Source organism: Argiope bruennichi, chromosome X2 (genome assembly GCF_947563725.1).
Source record: "Argiope bruennichi chromosome X2, qqArgBrue1.1, whole genome shotgun sequence".
NCBI lineage: Eukaryota > Metazoa > Arthropoda > Arachnida > Araneae > Araneidae > Argiope > Argiope bruennichi.
Genome location: NC_079163.1, coordinates 87633400 through 87649261, shown reverse-complemented (window position 1 = coordinate 87649261; position 15862 = coordinate 87633400). Strand labels below are relative to the sequence as shown.

General features: G+C 28.2%; 1 protein-coding gene across 1 annotated transcript in view; it reads right to left on the bottom strand.

Moving 5' to 3' along the window:
* The window catches only part of LOC129960234 (uncharacterized), a 44841-nt gene extending 29263 nt beyond the window's left edge, over positions 1 to 15578 (bottom strand). Inside the window, exon 1 of the mRNA XM_056073496.1 lies at positions 15457 to 15578. The gene's annotated coding sequence lies outside the window, so the exon portion shown is untranslated. The remainder of the gene's footprint in view (positions 1 to 15456) is intronic.
* Between the last annotated feature and the right edge of the window lie 284 nt (positions 15579 to 15862).

Genomic DNA, 15862 nt, shown 5'->3' with positions numbered 1-15862 from the left:
TTAAATGATTTCATGCTTCTAATTCTATATCTAAAATTCATTACTGAATGATTAACCTACGGCAGAAAAACGGCGGCAATTCCAGCTAAAGAAATGCCAATGGTTGAAATTTTAAAGTTAAAAGGCGCATTCAGTTCGTACATTTAAAAAAAAAGATTATGATTTTTTTTTCTTAAAATATTAAATTTGTACACGATTAATTAATGAACTATTTTCGCTACTTCATATTGATCTGAAATGCTAAATAACAGATCAATAAGAATGTAGTACAGATGGAATTTTTACATCTATGTTTTCTTTAGCTACGAAATCCGCCGCATTATCATCTTTTGAGCATATATTCGAAAGTTTCTCCTAATTATTATAGAAGTAAAAATATAATTCGACATCCTATTTTTGCATAAGTTAGCCATAATTGGCTGAAGTATACTTATACGATAATAGAAACTAGCCTTTCAGAAAAAATTATTATTTCATCATTATTAGAACGAGCATGTAAGTATATACTGAATAACACTGGATTAATAAGTACTAGATTCAAATGTTAGAATTTCTGTGCTTGGCTGCATTTCCTCATAAGTTTGAACTTATTTCATTTATAAATAAAGAAAAAAGTAGATACTATTAATATTTATTAAATATTTTTTATATTTTTTCATAATAAATTAATGATGAATTGAATTAATGGTGCTTTCAAATTATTGTAATGGAACTGCACACAAGATTCTTAATCAATACAAGGGATCCAATTTAAGCGAAGTTATCAAAAGAATGAAACCACGCCATCGACGCAAACCAGACCCTCCCCTGTTGCATAAAAAAGAAACCAAAATTACCGTAAATATGAATGAATGCAAAAGATTTGTGTAATTCACAGTATCTTTCCAATAACGGTACCCTTTTGCATCACTTAAAAAAACGAATCGATAATTTTGGAGAATTTTCTCATTAATGTTATTATTTTTTTTATATAATTTAGATACATAGAAGTTTTTTATAAGAAGGTTCATAGGGTACACAAGCGAAAGGATACAGTTTTCAATCATACGTATTGCGGATGAATTAGTGCTTTTTTCAGTTTAACGGCCATAGTAGGTTGTTGATCCCAACCTCTTGATTCAAACCAGTCATGGCCCCCAAGTGTGGGAAGAAACCGTTGCCAAGTAGAATTCGGCAAAACTAGGAAGAATTCTAACGTTGCCAGTCCTCTGATTTAAAAGGGGAATTTACAAGCCAGGAAGGTAGTTTCCTCCTCACCAATAACCAGTCTCAATCGTTACGAAATAAAAAAATAAATTATGTTCAAGAATTAAATAGGGATGAATGAAGCATAAATACTACTCATAGTTTCACAGCACGTGCGCGCGTGTTGGGAGATCATGCGTGGAGACGTCAGATTTATGTGCTGTAAACTCATTTTACTAAAAAAAAAAAAAAAAAAAAAAAAAAAAAAATTCTTTATTTTTCGTTTAGGTGGAAATCGGAAGATTGGTTGATGCTAAAAACTTACAAAATATTGTTCGTTTTATCGTGTTTCGGGAAAGATTACAGTATGTTATAAACGAATGCTAACAGATTGTTCTCAAATTTATTCTTCTTAGTAGATAATTTGAACTAAAAAAATTCATGCAGAACAAATAAAATTTACTACGGAGTAATAATTCTGAGATGAATAATTTTATCTCGATGAAGGTTGATGCAATTTTTTTTTTATTAGTGTTAAAGTTATAAGACATAATAACTGTCCAATAATTTTGCCAATAACTTAAATTATGATGGTGAATTACCTCAGTATTAATAAATGAAACAATGAAGAAGAGTCTGATTTTGAAGTTTATACTAATTTAAATACAAAATATTCCAGAAAAAGATATAGCCTTGTGGGTGATTGAATACAAAATAGGAAATAAATTCCGCAGATCCATTATTTATTAATGTTAATAATTAATTAGTATATGTAAATGATTAAAGTTTGGAAGAAAGATAAGAAGACAGTTACTGTGTTGGGAATTAATAGATTTGAAAAACCTGGAAAATTTTATTACATCATTTTTGAGATAATGAAATTTACGAATAAATGCCAGCAAATTATTAATTATTCAATTTCACCATCTGAACAAAATATCGGAAATGTTAAGGAGTAAAATAGAATACGCATTCAGATTTTAAATATTTTATGCATACTCTGTTCTTAATACTATATTGCCAATAAAAGTCTTATTGTTTCACAAGATCCACATTCCTTGAAAGCGTAAATTTCACTAAAAAAAAAAAAAAAGGATGATCGAAAAAAATTGTAAAAATTATTAGTTTAAAACAATTTAAATAAAACTTAATACAATTTAAAATGTTGTTTCGATAAAATAAATAAATAAAATTTGCAGACATTGTATTCGAAACAGACATCATAAATTTTTCTTTCAAGATTTCTCCTTCTCAGAGACAGAAAAAAAAAAGCGAAAACGGTTTAATCTACATCTCCTAAGATAAGGAAGCAAATATGCGTTTTTCTATGCGTTGAGAATTTTTAAACATTTCTAAAATTCACTTGGCAAAACAGAAAATTCGCTATGAATATAAATGAGTTAAAAACCGCGGGACAGGTCGTGTAGGTTATTCAGGGACAGCCCCAGAATACTAGAAAACTTGAATAAAAGCAGATGGACAAACAGAGAGTTTGGTAGAATAAGGAAAGGTAACCAATTTTAATATAATTTACTCTACTCATTTTTATATAAAAGAGAGTTTGCATATAAAGACAATTATTCTGTCGCATAAATTATAACAATCGATGCTCTATTAAATTACCAAATGAAAAATATTTTATTCATCTTTAGAAAATAATCTATAGCTTTTATGATTTCTCTCAAGAAATACACGCTACTTCTAATTTGATAAAACATTCGATAACTTACTAATTTGAGAATGTATCACTTACTTGTGTAAAAAAAAAATATGCTTGAACGTACATCACTATTATTAGCCATATTATAAATGTGCATTGAAAAAAAAATTCAGCACAAATTAGTTTTATTGAAAATAAATTTTCGAATTAACTTTTTAAAGTTTTAATTAAATACCAAACAGAATCGAAACAAAATATTACCTCTCTTAAAAGAATTTATACATGAATCTATGATGTGACTCCCCAAGAAAGATGAAACAAATGAGATGACACTTCTACAAATCCTGCTTATTTGTATCCTGCTTATTTGAGTTTGATTAAATTTTGTGCGAGTTTTTTTTCCAGATTTAAATTTAATTAAATTAATGAACAATTTTGTATGAGAGTCTTTTTATTCCTTACGTTTCACCAAAATAATCTTTACTATATTTGAATTAGCTACTTATTATTTACTATTGTAAAGACTACTTTTAAAATTAATTAGCATTTAAATACGAAAATCAAGTTTGGAAACGCTGCACAAAGTTCATAATGATTTGGTGGACTGTTTTTCCATAAAGAACAATGCTAATTATACGTCCTCTAAACTTGACGCCTATTTTCTTCAAAACATTAAAATGGCTTTCCGCAATTTTATAATTAAATATTTTTATCAAAAATAACTTCCCAATGATAGTACACGACGTGACCTTTCGATTTTTGGTCCTTAAATTATCGACCGAAAAACTGCGCCGATTGCAAAGAGCGCTCTTGCGAAATTTCGGCTGGGAACTTTTCTCATTCCATGGGAATTCTTTGATTTGCATTTTCAAATTTGCTTCTTTTTTTTTCAATTCCTACTTTTTTATATGCTGGCGAAACCTGACCTTCCCTAGATTTTCTATTTAAAAACAATGCCATTTTTTAAAACGGAAATGATAGTAAATAACAAATAAATATGAGATGTGTAAGAAAACCATAAACAAAATTTACATAGACGAGTGTGTTTGAACTCATTAGTGAAAAGTTTAATTCATTATATCGAGGAAAGGTGCGCAGCGGTAGCGCTTCCGTACATTTACCTGCTAGGTGATCTTTTTATTTTCTTTCTTTTTTTTAATGAGTTAGAATTTTTCAATCAAACCGGTGGAGTTACTTAACCTTAAGAAACGATTCTCATCAGTTCTGTACAATGTGACCTTTCAGTTTCCAACACTTTTATCGTCTTTTACCTCATTTTCAGCAGATGCCATTGAACTTGTTTCTCTTCGACATTCCAGTACCTACCAGATATTTTTAGATACGCTATTAGAAACAGAGCTGCAATAGCTTCATATTTCAATAACTAGTTAATCCTCTCTCGATTGCACAACGTTACATGGCAGGGATAAGAATTCTCGAAAAATTAATGAAAATACAAGAAACTCATCTTTTTACGAACCACAAGCAATGTTAAAAAAAATCGAAAGTTAGGAAACTGTAATATATAAACAACGATTGTAAAAAAAACCACACGCAAACACATTTTTTTTTCTTCATAATTTAGCTTATTACGCTATTTAAGTTGACACTGCATGTATTTGCTACAACTAAATGAAGTAACTCTCTTCAGATTATTCACACAAATTATATCCATAAATATCTGTTTTCATTTTATTAAAATCAGCTAGAAACTAAAATCCATTGTTATAAAATAACGTCCCAATTTTAATGTAAGCGGCGGTTGTTGGGAGTAATTTGCAACAGAAATAGATCTAATAATCATAAAATCTTTTGCTTTTTTTAACTGAAAGCCCATTCTTTATAGTCACTAACACCCACTTCAGTGTTTGAATTCAATTCTTTTTTCTTTTTTTTTTTTTTTTCATTCATAAATTTTTACTGCTATCGCCCAGACTTCAAAAATTCTGAACTGAACACATCATTCTTTTTAGCAAAAGTTGACAAAACAAACTGAATCGATTTGGAATTACTCGCTCAGTGCATTATTAACATTGTGCAGATGATTCATTCAATAATTAAAACATATATTTCATGATTTTTTAAATTTATTTATACCATCCTCTCTATGCTCTCAACGTATTCTCTAGAGTTGCAAAAAAAGCGTTCGTGTAATTAATTCAGGAAAAAAAAAGGCTTCTGCCAATGGGTTCTAAGTTCAGACTACTAATTTATTCGCAAAAACCTTTAAACTCATGTAAGTTATTGAATGATTAAACGCTTCTAGAATGATTGTATAATGAATGAATGAACATATTAAAACGTTGGCTTTCTTTATGCTTTTAATGAACTCGCAAAAACACAGAGAAATTCTCTTCTGTAATATTCTTTGGCGATGGTCGTTCATTCCTTTTTATAATATAGGATCTAAAATGATTGAGGCACCTCTTCGTGTGGTTAACACACAAATGAAATGAAATATTTGAAAGGTTAACCTTAATGATAAGTACTTCATTCATTTGAATTTTTTTTACTGAATAATACTGAATAAGAAAGTAAAATGTTTTCGATGAAATAAAAATAATAGTTTTAATAATAATTATTGTACAAGGATAATGTAAAAAGTCTCCTATTTCTTTTCAGTTTGTGAATAATAGAATATTCGAAAATCAAGCAGTCTAGAATTTTAATTTTGAATAAATATTTATTCATTTCAGAGGATATCAGAAATAATTTTTTTTTATTATGAAACCTAGTGCCTTACATTATTTTATTGTAGAAAAAAAAATAACTTTCAGTTAAACTTTTTCAAATCAAGCATCACGGTTATTAAATGCTAAAAATTCATTGTGTGATCTTATGAATTTTCCCATTTACTTGTTTTGTTTTATTTGCAAATTTAGAGTTAAATCGACGATTATGTCAATACAGTGAAACTAAGCAATGAATGAATAGCTAATTAATGTATTTCTGAATAAGATTGTCTTTTTATATAGAAATTAACAAATGCAAAATGTTATCTGTCTCTAACATTTTCATTCCCAATGTCAGTAAAGAAAACATCATTAAAAAATCCGAGGTCTTAAAAAGAAATGTTTGTACGGGAACAAAACAAAATGAACACCAACAAAATGAAAAAAAAAAAAAATTACATTAAAATGAGGAAATTGAATCTATTTATTTCGTATAGTTTTACTTTTAGCTGGGAAAGTCGCATAGCCATTAAAAAATTATAGAATTTCAGAAAAACTTCGCTATATGAAAAGAGGAGAAAGTTTCAGAATTTTATAGCTCTAAAAATAAGTTCCAAATGTTTATTTTTTGATGAAAATGCAAATTTTCTATTTATAATCTTCATATAAGTTCGAGAACAGTTAGGAATTTTCCAACGTTGCCCATATCCCGTTGTTATTAGAAATCTGATTTCGCGGATAAGCTGTGCTTTGATTTTTCAACTAATAATAGCTTAAAAGTTATCACAAACAACTTTTAAGCTTCGTATTGTATTATTATATTCAGCGTATTTCGGTAGAAGTTACAGAGAAAAGTAAATCCTCCGTAAGCAAATAAAGATTAAATTTATCTATGCCACATCAAATGAATTTAATCTGTTTTTATTCATAGTTGATAAATTTGAGATGGAAAATTATTGCTATGTGGAGTATTGATATCACATTAAATCCTTGACAATAAATTTAACAGAAGAGGTTTAAATACGAAAAATATTATACAAATTATGAAAAAAAAGTTTGAAAAATCCAAGCTGTCAAAATATGCTATATGATTAAATCAGAGTGATGAACGGTTTAAAAATTTTGTTTTCATTTGTTTTTATGGAATCTTGACATGTACTATCCTACATTTATTCTGCAACAACAATAATGAACACGCACATCAAGTTTCCAGGAAGAGATACCGATTTGTTGTTGAGTGTGTAGGGAAAAAAAAAAAAGGTAATTTTTGGGAAGTAAATGTTAAATTCCAACAGCATACTAAAAGTTAAGCTGAGCTTTTTTTTAAAAAAAGAAAGAAAGAAAAGAAACTCAAGCAATTTATACATATTTTAATCATATTAAAATTATTACATTGCTTCTTACAAAAACCTAACGATTCGTAATTTGTAAAGTATAAAAGATACTCAGAATATTTTATATGTTACTTATGCATTCAAGGAAGATATTTTAAACGACTAACTTTTAATATTTCATAAAAATAAAAAAAATATTTCTCTTCTTTTTAAAGTTTTGCTTCATTCCACTGATAATGATTCTTCCTCTCAGTATTAATAATTTTTTTGCTTATTTATATATAAAATAATAAGTAAAAAACTAAACTTTTATCAAAGCTATGAAAACAAATATTATTTAAAAATTGTTATTAGAAATATTAATTCCGTTTTTCCTAATTAATAAATATTATTTAAACACATTTCCTATAAGTTATTTCTACATAATATTATAGTATACTTTATTTTTTATTTTTATACTTTATTTTTTCATACTGCATTAAAAGAATTTTTTTTAAATTAATTTAAAATTATTCTAGAGGATTCAAAAAAGAAATAAAGAAAAAGGAACTACTCTTAGTACCATAATCTGTTCATATAATGTTCCCCTGTCTTTTGAAAAATCAGAATAAAAACTAACTATAATTATTTTTTCATAAAATCTTATGTAACAACCATTTCTAAATAGTTTTAAAATGTAATCGTTAAATCATTTAACTTCCTGATACGAATGTAGGCAAAATCGTTCGTACAAACTCTTCATGAAACGAAATATTTCACAAAATGATTTTTCACTTTATTTAACACCTTATGATGAGTAAAAGTAATATAGGTTTAGGAAAAAAATATCTCTAAGGTTGACTGATTTCTGTTCATCTTGGGGAGGATGGAGCGAATCCAAAGTGTTTTCACTTAAATATAAAAAGAAGGAGATTGAAAGAAACGCCGTTTTTCGCCATGGTTACTATCATTACTATGAAAAGATATTCTCAACGTCGTTATCCAACCATGACGTTGATAAATTGAAAATTTAATACGCAGGATAAGATATTTGTACATTTTTTATCAATCGTTACCTTTTATCGTTTTTATCAAAAGATTACGATTAACAAAAAATCGTAATCTTTTTAATTGCTTAATTTTAACAACTGCAGCAAACGCTTGTCTATTATTAATAAAAGTAATTATTTTAATAACAATTTTCTTAAAATGTGATTTTTTATTTGAAGGGGGAAAGTCAAATATATGTATTTTAATCGCCTTGCATATACAGTATTTATTTTGATGAATTTTATTTGAAAATCTAGACAAAATAAATAAAATCATTTATTATTAAAACAGCAAACGGAAATCGCTCATAAATAAATTATTTCACATCATGGATGACAAATTAAATTTCTATTTTTATGTTACTCTATTTGATTATTTGCAGGAAGTTTTTTATCTGAGTGACGAAAGAAAATTTATCAGTTATGTCTTAAATTTAAATATCTGCCTGGATGTTAATTCGTTTAGTTGCAAATATAGTATTAAGACCGGATTTTAAATAAAAAGGTTTTGATTAAAATTAGCAAACTTAAATACAATCTTGAAGAAAAATAAAATAGTGTCAAGTTTTTGCGAAATCAACATGCTATATTCGGTAAAATAATTAGGAAATCGAAGTATCTAAAAAATGAATGCAGAAGTTATAGTTATAGTTTTCGTTTAAATATTAATCAATAGACAAAAATTGTAATACCACTGTGAACCTCTAAAATGTGCATCAGCATTTTGCTTTAAAAAGCAGTATTAAATATTTTTTCAAAACAAGAAAAATTTTCATCTTATTATCATTTATCAATTAATAATTCTACAAGTAATTTTCTTAACTACAAAATTAGTAATAATTAGCTTTTATATTCTTCATAAATAATATTTTTTTAACAGAAGTATTGCTTGTATGACAATGCAAGTCAGTGAATTCTAAAAATAATTAAAAAGTTGATTCACTCATGTTCTTTGCAAATCATAATTTAATAAATTAAGTAATTAAAGATATAAGCAATTAACAATTGAAATATACTGTTTCAAATGAGTCCAGAGAAGACTGTAAGTACGTCTACAGAATTAAGAGAATCGGTAAATACTAAACAGATAATGGAAACAAAGAACTTCATTTAAACTGTGCAAAATTTACATACAAGCACACTAAATGCCTTCTATGCATTGTAGTCATAAAAATAGCTTAATTAGGTTTTTCTTTATTATTAGCTCATCTATTAATCAATCCACTCTTTTCTTTTGGAGGTTCGCAAGAATAATGAAGGTATTTCCTTTCATTAATTCTTTTGAACAAAAAGTATTTTCATATGGGCAGTTTTAATGAAATCTGTTATTAAGATAGTATAAACACACCAAAGAATTCGCAAAATTCACGCACATGCTACTACCGATCGCGACAATGCATTGCGAATAGAGAAAGTTGTAAGAAAATTAAAAAAAGACTTTTTTTTTCTGATTCATTAAAAGACATTTATGTCTTTAATTTAATTAATCCTTCTGAAAGAAACTCATAAACGGAGAAAAGAAAACATAAATGCTTAGATTGTAATAATTATCAACAATTAACTTTAAATTAACTAAAAAGTAAATAATGTATACAAAAACAAGAGCCTTCAAGTCATATATGTTTTTAGTATTTTGCTAAACAAAATAGATTTTGTATGCGATGAACTTTCATCCGTAACTCTTTTTCATAAAAGACCGCATGCATTTAGAAATGCAATTTTCTAAACAAAATATATCTCATCATAATAACTATTAGTCTTATAATGAACATTTCCAGACCTGAATCCACGAAAGGCCGGGAAATCTACTTTTACCTTCTCCTAATCCTGAACATTTTCAAACTGTTTGCGCTGGACTGAACACGTATTATATCATATTTTTATCATTATTTATATATCATATTTTAATACCATCTAGAATAAGCACAACTATTAAATTGAATCTAGGCAATATATGAAAATGATCAGAATCTTCAATTTACATTTTAAAAAAAATTATTTTATGAGCATCTTATGCATAATTTCGCCAGACAAAATATATTAATTTTTGCAGCCGATTTGGCCCTTAGTAAAAAATGTCCCACCTCGGCCCATGTAAGTCTCTAATCACTACTGTACTGAATCGCTTAAATCCTAACATCATTTTTCTTTTAATGTTAATCCTCTCTGTTGATTCAGAGCTTCCTGTTGAAGAACTCCTTAAGACTTTGGGGGACAGCTATAGGGTAATACTTAAGACTGCATGAACTTGATAGATATCCATTGCTAAACAACACACAGGGAAATGATACGAAAGAGCAAAAAGTAAAAATAAAAAATCCTATCTTAACGTGACACAACACTATATCTCAAAGCGTGACAAAATGGATGAAACTTTAGAGACATCGTATCTTAAAGGTGACGCGAATTCACCAGTGCGTGACACTCTGAAGTGAAATAATAATGAAAGAATAAAGAGTTTTCAACGACACGAACTGATACGATTTCAGTATGACAGGGATGGTAATTTCTCATTTAAAAGCAATATAAAATAATAGAATTAAACTAAGGTCTGCATTCTCCTAAGCTAGGAAACAAAGCAAAATATTAATATAAGATTTGATGTCCGATTCCCTTTTTGGAATCATTTAACTCTACAACGACCAATAGCAATTTGGTATAAAGTTTATGAAAATAAGTAAATAATTTTATAACCAAACATTTTGCTATTTATATGCAACTGTATATTAGTATGACTTAATTCACTGCTATGATAGTATTGTATGATTCAATTAAACAAATCTAAAGGCCAGTAAAATTGCGTGGAGTAACTGACGAGCGATTCCCACGTTAAAAAATACAAAGTGGTTAGTGCTGAACAGAAACTAACAGGCCTTAAAATGAGTCATGAATAATGAGAATGAGTTTTGGGAATAATACATAAGTATGTGTAATGTGAAAAGCTTTAGTGAAGTACTTAAACATTGTGTAACATTTATTTACAAGTTCCGTTTAACACTTGCAGTATTTTGCATTGGATAATTTTTGGTCCAATTTATTAAATAAATATTACAATCCATTATGTAACATTTATTTAATAAAAAAGAAATATAGGAATAATTTCAGTTGGAAGAACAACAAGTTTTAATATCAGCTCTAATGGAAGAAACTCTAATACTAACAATGTTAGAGATAAATAAATACTATAAGGATATTTTGAGTAAGACAGGCGTTAATAACGACTTAAGAATAACTTCAGCTTTTAAACTCCAGATTTAGATTCTTAATATTTGATCTGTTCCATGAATATTGAATATGAAGTTAAAGAAACTTGCGAGAAATATAAAAACTGCGAGAAAAAAGGTTCCCCAAGCATTTTTTCCTTTTATCTAAATAAACACATTTTAGGTGTTAATAATTCCCTCTGGAAGTAAATTGCTAATCATAAAGGAAGTTCCTGAAGAACTTCGGAAATTTTTTTAGTCATTCACCTTCAAATATAGTTTTTTAATAGTATGAAAAAATTAAAATTTAAAACAAAACCAGTAAATAGTCATTATTTTGTCAAATATTCATTTAATTTTGCATGTCCTAATCATAAACAAAAGAAAACTAGGTAGTAATGATGAAATAAAGATGTGAAAACGGAGAAAAACAGTTATTTCGAAATAAATGCGATCAATCTAATCCATGCTCATTGATCAGTTCATTCATCTCCAACTCTGTATTTGTTGTCATTAAGTTCAAGCTATGTAACTTTTTTTGGACGTTGGGGAAAAACTAAGCCAGATAAGAAGTCGCATTGATGCATTCTAATTAGCTGCAAAAAGCAGCAGACGCAAGTTGGGTTGGATTCGAACAGAAAAAAAAAAGTGACAGTTGTTTTTGTAGCCTTCCTAATCTACGTGGGAACGATTTATTTTATTTTTAATGAAGTTTCTCTTTCTTAAGTCAAAGTCTGAGTTTTTACACAAAGCTGATTAGAATATAATACACTGAAGTCAAAAGAGTAAATTCAGCAAATAAACTTTTTTCATTTTTATACATTTTAACAGTATTGAATTCACAGCTGAAATAATAATGAATGAATAAACAATAATTTCAAAACTATATAAATTCGATACTATATAAAACGCATTTTTTTTATATCTAAGCGTCATCAGTGCTCAAAGCAGTAACGATTATTTAGAATATTTATTAGATATAAAAAAATAAGAAAATGCTCAGAATAAAACTTCATTTCTTTTCAAAATAGTTTAACTTACAACCTCGAACATGCTAAGTATTTTTTTCAAGTATTTAAGTAGCCATTTGTTTGCCAATAGATAAAAATTAAATTCAAATATGTCATTAAACATCTATTTCCAAATAATATATGCAACTAATTAACATAGAAACAGTTTTTGGTTTACTTTTGAGTGTATCTTGTCAAGAATTCGCTGATCTCCTACAGCGATGTCGATTCGAAAAAAATCTGAAAACATTTCTAACGATTTGCCTGACATTGCAAAGGTTTAGTCTAAGTTGGTTATTAGATTCCACGATGAATTATTATTATTTTTATATTCTTTTTTATCTCTATTTTTTTTTTTTTTGGTGTGTGGAGGGCGGGGGGAAGTACAAAATCCAACAGTATAGTTTTTAATTCATGATGCACCCTTTGAAATACAAATCTAAGCGTTTTATAATGATTTCCGTTTTTATTTCAACACTCATCAAATAGACATTGTTCAGCAATTTTCCCTGTTCTACTCATGTTACAGAGGCAAGAATGCAAATCAGGAAACATTAATCAGAAGCACGATCTCTATTTAGAATTATTTATAGCTGTACTATCGATTTTGTAGAAAGTCAAGTTAACTTATTGGAAGAAAGGAAATGAGGCATTTCTATTTCACAACAAAAATTTCCCATTTAAATTTTATATTATTCAACTAAGTTGGTGAAAATGGTCAGTGAAATCAAACGTGTATTGATTTAAATATTTATGCTTCTAGCCTGGACCAAAAATTATCCAATGCAAAATATTATAAGTGGTAAACGGAACTTGTTTCACTTACAGCAATCAAAAAAAAAAATTCTTCAGTTTAAGAGTTATTCTCCCTCCAACATATAAGAAAGCGTAAGAAATTCGAAACGTAGACAAAAATTATTGGTCAAATTTTCCCGACATTACGGATTTCACAGTAATGTTTACAGTAAGGTACGCTAATAAGCTATGAATTGTTTCTACAAGCGCACCGTATGTCGAAATTTTATCTAAAATTAAAAATCATTAAGTACTAAAAGTTAGCAAAGATTTGAACTATACTTTTCGTCAGTATCGTGTTACGACGATTTCTTTTAATTATACAGGACAAATATTTATGATCTTAAATTCATCATTATAATAGTAGCAAATGAAAACATGTAGATATAGAGAAATAGTTTTATAGTATACCATCATACAAATCCAAAATTTGAAAATAATAGGGATTCTATTTGAAAAGTTCACGTATAAATTATCAAAACCATTTTTCATTTGCAAAAATGAGGAATTTTAATTCTATATTTGATTGAAAATGGATGAACATGAACATGATTATACACCTGTACCTAGAATCATAGAGATTGTTTATCAATTAGAAAAACTAACAAAATGACTGCTCGCGAAATTTAGTTACAAAATTTCAACATTAATTGCATAAAAATCATTTTAAACACGACTTGAAAACTATGAAGACATAAACGCTACGACTATAGTTTTTTCTTTAAGATGTATGAATAACTATAATGAAATTTAATTTTAGTAAAGCTAACTTAACTTTTCTTAGAAAGGTAACAAATCTAGTCAATGACAAACTCTGATTACTTAAAAGATTCAGAAGAGTGTAAAACAGTTATTAATTTTCATGCCTAGTATGCCTGATTGAAATTGGGTAATTAAACAGTTAAACAAGAGTTAGAACTCTTATGTCTAAAACAGGTTGTCAATATTTTCCTGAAGAAGTTTCTTTAAAGTAATCGCAAATTCAATTGTAAGAGAAAATAACTTATCTGATGAAAGAGCAAAAGTCTACGAAGACATGGTAACTCAGTAGAGTATAAAATGAGCCTTAACTTGTCGCACTTGAGACACTCAAGATACGCAACAATCCATGAACAACAGGAAATACTCCATTTCCATGGACGCTTAAAAGACTGATGAGTACCAAATAGGTTTTTTTTTTTAACCACTTTCACTCAATGTCACCAACTGGAACATTTTTACGTATGTTATGGGTAATTTGCTGCCATGATATGTGTGAATAAAAAATACTTTCTGTCTTCAGTTGGGAGAAGATTATTTGTTCTTCTAGATTACAAAGCTGGAAAATCCTTCTCAGAAAGTTATAAATTCATTCTTTTTCAACAGTTCTTGTATCTTCTTTCAATCCAGTGCTTTCCAAAATTTTGAAAAGCAAAATGTCCCGACTCTTCCAGTTTTCAAAGATTTCTAAATTTCTGATTACTTTGTATTCATTATATTTCGCAATAAGATCTCATATATTTAATGCATTTTGAATTATAAAATATTCTTTTACTTAATTTTTTTTAAGTCTCTTCAAAGGAATATCACAAATATTTCCATTTAATTGTTTTGAGGTACAATTTTTTAACCTTAAATAAAACAACAGCAATTATAGTAAGGCAGTAGCTAATGTTTAGTTTTTAACTATCGCCATTAAATGACCAAACTTTTGCGCTTCTCATCATTCACAAATGACGATAATACTTATTAAGTATTGATTTAATTTTTAATTACATTATTTTAGTAGCCAATTCATTACAAATTTTTAAAGAGAAACCTGCTCTGTATTTTTAAAGAGAAACCAGATTAAGTTTCATAATGAAAATCTTTTACTTCCAATCAAATACCATATAATGAGCACATTTTTTGTGTTTACTACAACACAAATATTCAAATTACTACATCCTGATTGATGAAACAAATAAAAATAATTCTAATTTATTTTAGTTTAATCCTGTTCTGATTTTTTTTAACTTGCATTTAAATTTATTTTTTTAAAAGTTAGATCCAGCTGCTTCACCTTGAAATAATGGTCTACGCACCAACCACCTACAGTTCTTCAAACGATCCGCTACCTTCATCTTAAATTGCCATTGAACCAAATCCATTAATTACATTTTAAAGCAGAATTTTAGCAGAATCCTAATGCGGATATAATTTTAAAAAATCGAAGTAAAGCATTTCAGAATCACAATTATTTAAAGTCTTTCGCAAAATGAACAAAAAAATAATTCCAGAAAATAACATCTTTTTTCTCACCTGCATTACAACTAATATCTCACCTTCTTTATTTTATTCTTTCACTACAAGTTTGTTTTGCATACTTATTCAACCTTGAATATCCGTGCTGAAAATCCACAATCGGTATCCGCATTGACAAGTATAAACAATCTATCGTAAGAATCAGATCTTTTCAATACCGTATATAAACATATCCAATTTTTGTGCACTGATTTACTGTAAACTACCCTATCCATTTTATGAACAAAATCTGCTTTCAAATGAAAAGATATCACGCGGATAAAAAAAAATGTAGAAACCAACTGACCTGTCATTTTTCTCACTCCAAAACAAGGAGTTCGAAGTATGCACATTGCTCGATATATCTATCCGACAGCCGTTACAGAGACCTTTAATAACCAGCTAGTTCTTTAGACGGCGACCTCAGAGCCAACTAGGAAGCGAATGAATGAAAACATAAACTCTCTTGCTTCCCTTGCCTTGCCTGAAGGGTTTCCTCAACCAAAAAACCGGCTCAGATCTCAGCTGCAAGAATCCGCTCCGCCAAAGCGACCAACATTTACGCTAACGTGCTAAATTTCGTTAGGCTCTAAAACGACTAGTCAAAGCAAGATCGACCTCTTCTTTGGCGATACCTTTTTTTAACTTCCGAGATTCGGAGCTCGTTGTGATTGCTTTCGGTGTAATTGCAGTTCAATTTGATTGAACTGTGG